We start from the raw sequence: 4,557 nt of genomic DNA, 5'->3' as shown, positions 1-4,557 counted from the left end.
TTCCCTTGTCCCTGGGTTTATTAACACCACTTCCTTTCCCCCCACCTCCCCCTCTCCCATGTCCCCCCGGAACTTTCGGTCCTGTTGGTTTCTCTTCCAGATTGTTCATCCAACCTATGTTATTTAGACAGACCTGCAAATAGATTTTATTTGTTCAGGAACTTGTCATTGTATACTTAAAACTGGATCTAGAAACTTTGTGCTAGCACAACCTGGTCTGTGAAGGTCAGCATTTCTTCAGGAGTTCTCACTGGTGGCAGATTGTGGAGTGAGGGGAATTGGGAGGGTGTAGACAGTGAGTGCCTGTCAGGTTACTTATTAACAATGTGTAATCATGTCCATTGACCTAACTCTCTTTGAAACATCTGATGTTTTCAGTCCTGTTTTTATTTTTGCCAAGCTGATTGATGGAAAAGGATGTTCACGTTGTTATTTTAAATTGAACATCCCTGATCACAGCTGAGATCGAACAACTTCTCATGATAGTTGCCCATTTGTGTTTCCTTAGGATTGACACTTATATTGGGTTGTCTTTTTTTATTGATGTGTGAAAACCAAGCCTGTTGCTCTGAGTCGGTTTCACGGCGACCTCATGTGCTACAATGGAGCACTGCACTGCTCCATAGGGCAGGGCTTTCTTGGCTCAAACCTTGCCCGAAGCAACATCACCTGGCCTTGTCCTTTGTGGTGTTACTGGGTGATTTGAACTGCCAACCTTTAGAAGTGGAATGCAAACCGTTTACACCATCCATGACAGTCTTTTATATATTCTGGTTCTTAATCTACCATTCCATAGATTTTAAATATCCCAATGTATTGCTTTTCAATCTTAAATTTGGCTTGCCTTTTAACCTATGGCATCTTTATTGAACCAGAATTTTATGTTTAAATCCTTCAGTGTTTTGTGGTTGTCATTCCCTATCCAAAAATAGAACAGAAAAATAACAAACCAGTGGCCATTGAGTGCATGTCAACTCATGGCAGCCCAGGTGTTTGTTTCAAAGTAGAACTAGACTCCATAGGGCTTACAAGGGTTGTAGCCTTTCCGAAGTAAGTGTCTCTGAGTGGATTCGACCTGTCAACCTTTCTGTTAGGATCCATGTAGCTGTAACCTAGCAAGTTCAATTCTAGGTATATAATGAGAAAAATGTGTGTCTACACAAAAGTTCACAGCAACATGATTTATAATAGTGAAAATGGCCCAGATGTACATCACCAATGAATGGATAAACAAACATAATATACACATTTTTCCCATTAATAAGGATGATGTACTGATACTATAAGATGGATACGCCTTGAAAGCATTCTCTACGTGAACGAAGCCACTCACAGATCATGTAATGCAATATTCCGCTTCTATAAAATATCTAGAACAGACAGATATATAGAGACAGAAAGAAAATTAATGGTTACCTAGGTATCAGACGATAGGATGGAAAATGGGGATTTGTTTTTAAATAATGGCTTATTAGAAAGATTAATTTCTGTTGCCAAGTAGTATTCCATTGTATGGCATTCTGAAAACCAGGTGGTTGAAATATGCTCAGCGGTGCCTTGTGGAAAGGCCTGGTGATCTACTTCCAAAGGGGCCCAGCCGTTGACAATGCTGTGCAGTGCAGGTCGGCTCTGAAGCGCGCGCGCGGTGGCCATAAGTGCTCAGCCACTCACTGAAAACCAGGTGGTTGAAATATGCTCAGCGGTGCCTTGTGGAAAGGCCTGGTGATCTACTTCCGAAGGGGCCCAGCCGTTGACAATGCTGTGCAGTGCAGGTCGGCTCTGAAGCGCGCGCGCGGTGGCCATGAGTCAGAAGCAACTCCATAGTAACTGGTTTGCTTTTATTTGTACTTTTTAAAAAATTTTACTTTATTTGGGGCTCTTACAACATTCCATATATCCATTGTACCAAGCATATTTGTGCATATGCTGCCATCATCATTTCCAAAACATCTTCTACTTGAGCCCTTGGTATCAGTTCTTTTTTTATTTGTACTTTTAGAAAGCTATTGATTTCTTTGCCGAGTAGTTTTCCATCGGTTGGGTGTACCGCTTGGGTGAATTTTGGCTTTTATAAATAAAGTTGCTATGAATCTTCTTGGAAAGATCTTTCTGTAGCTATATTTATTTTTAATTTATCTAGTTTGAGGTTCACTGAGTTATACCACATTAGACCTCCACCATACTGTCTTCATCTTCATGACGTGTCTGTTGGAGTTTTCTCATCCATTCTCCAAGTCTCTCCTCTATTGTAGTTCACCTCCTTAGTTGTACTGCATTCTGGTGACTGCTTCAGATTTAGCTTCAATTTAGTCACTCTCGGTATGCCCAGTTTACTGTTTAACCTATCGAGCATTGCGTTTAAAGCTTTTTAAAAAATAAAAAAAAATATTTTAAATCTAGAATGCCTAGTCTTTGTTTTGCTATTCCTATTCCTTCTTCTGGTCTTATTTTCCTTATTCTCTGAACAGCCTTACTCCTCAGTCCCTCTCGGTTCCTGTGTGCTTTGGTCCCTCAGGTCTGGATATTTCGGCTTGAGGCTCTGTGAATGATCTCGGATGATGTTAGGTTGTGTGCGGTTGGTTTTGGTAAGTTTGTGAGGCCTCTTTTAGGAAAGTCTTGCCGGAACTCTTGTGTGCATTCTACAGTCATGGTAATTGCTTGCTCACAGATTCTTCTCATAAGAATAAGGTGAATTTGGACCCTTTACCTGCCCCAAAAGGAGTCCTGATGGCACAATGGGTTAAGCATTGGGCTGTTAACTGAACGGTCAGCAGTTCGAATCCACCAGTTTCTCTGAGGAAGAACGATGAGGCTACTTGCTCCCATAAAAACGTAGGCTCAGAAACCTCCAGGCGCAATTCTCCTCTGTCCAACAGGATTGCTGTGGGTTAGACTGCCGTGGACTAGTTGGCAAAGGATATTGACTTACCTGTCTGGATTTCAGTCTTGTGATCTGCCCTCTCAGGGGTGACAGGTGGCTTGCTTATTGCCATGAGCCTGGGCCACAGTGGGGCACACTTTGTGGACAGAGCAGCACCTTCACGGGCCCCAGTTGTGTCCTGGGCCTGTGGCCCAGACTTGTGACCCTGGGTGGGAGGGCCAGCACAAGTCCTCGTCTCTGTGCAGCTTCATCTCCCACCTACTGTGGGTGCTGGCCTCCATTCCTGGCACCTGATGCTTTCTCTTTGAACTTAACTGTGTATCACATTTTATCTTTTCAATATGTTGCCCAACATTTACATTGTTTAGGGTGGGGAAAAGGTCCTAATTTTTTTCAGAGGATTTGAACCAGGAAGTTCTCTAGGCAAGAGAACTGTTGTCTCCTTAGGCCATGGCTGCTGCTTTGATAAAAATTCTAGAAATAGTATATGTGAAGTACGTAGCAGATTTTCTGGAATAAAATGAATATTTAAAAAACTGCATAGCTGATAGCATGTTATCATTTACATTATTCTTGGAGTACGTAGGTCGTACAAACAGTTAAGCAGCTAACTACTAACTAAAAGGCCAGCAATTCGAACCCACCGAGAAGCACCCTAGAATAAGGCCAGGCAGTCGACTTCCCAGAGCTCGTCCTCAGCAGACAGGCAGGGTTGCTCTAAGTGGGAACCAACTCAATGGCAACTCCTTCATTTGGGTGTTCATTATTTTTTATTTAATAATCATTATCTTGATTCCACCTCCCCCCCAAAACGGGCCGAATATCTCTACAGGCATGATTATAACCCAGGTTGTTGTAAATATGAAATTATTTTTTGAATTTGCACAATTTTACAGACAAGAAATAGTACACATTCATGGGAAATGCTAGCTGTAGGCCTGGCAGGTGACGTCACCTCAGTCTGTGGACAGTGTAGATTGTAGGCTAGAGGACAAGAATTGTTTTGTGTGACTGGCCCAAGTTTAAAAGAAAACACCTGCCAATTTGTGGCTAACATTTCAAAGTGGTATTTCCTCTAGCTTCAAGTGTTTACTTTGGCTTCTCAGACTGATGACGGTCTCTGACTCCGTGGGCCTTCTTCCCACCCTGGGGTCCACCAGCCGGCGCTGCCGTGGCTGCCGTGCCAGCGCCTCCCTGCCACTGAGGCCAAGCCCACGTTGCTTCCATTGTCCCACCGCCACTACTGGGGCTCTTTAGGGAGGCCTGTAGAGCGCTTTCTCATAGATGAGAATCGTACGGATGCCCGTTCCTCTGTCAACATGGGAGGAAGACATAGCTAGTGACCGCCACATGGTGTCAGAGCAGGGGCAGAGTACCGTTTTGTGGAGAAATGAAGAGTCTTCTTCCGCATGTAGCAGGGGCGGCTGTGTCTGCTTTCTTACAGCTGGCTGGCTCCCTTCCTTAGATTATGCCTGACCCTCGGGACACTTCAATTTGCAACCATTTTCTAGGTAGCTCTCTACTCTCCCATTTCTTCCTTCTGTGATCCCTGCTTCCCTAAAGAGCCCCAGCCACGGAGTGGATTACACATCACCGGCTGCTAACCACGGATCAGCAGTTTGAATCTGCTGGTGGTGGGAGGGAGATGGGCTCTCGGTTCCTGTAACCGCTGGGGC

At 44.1% G+C, this 4,557-nt stretch overlaps 1 protein-coding gene across 1 annotated transcript in view; it reads left to right on the top strand.

Annotated features, from left to right (window-relative positions):
- Nucleotides 1–4,557, top strand: part of EXD2 (exonuclease 3'-5' domain containing 2) — a 25,967-nt gene that overhangs the window by 2,216 nt on the left and 19,194 nt on the right. The gene's annotated exons all lie outside the window — the stretch shown is intronic.

Source organism: Echinops telfairi, unplaced genomic scaffold (genome assembly GCF_000313985.2).
Source record: "Echinops telfairi isolate 266 unplaced genomic scaffold, ASM31398v2 ScPeMD7_18;HRSCAF=68, whole genome shotgun sequence".
NCBI classification, from domain to species: domain Eukaryota; kingdom Metazoa; phylum Chordata; class Mammalia; order Afrosoricida; family Tenrecidae; genus Echinops; species Echinops telfairi.
Note: the sequence above shows the minus strand (reverse complement) of the source record. Positions and strands in the feature narration are given on the sequence as shown.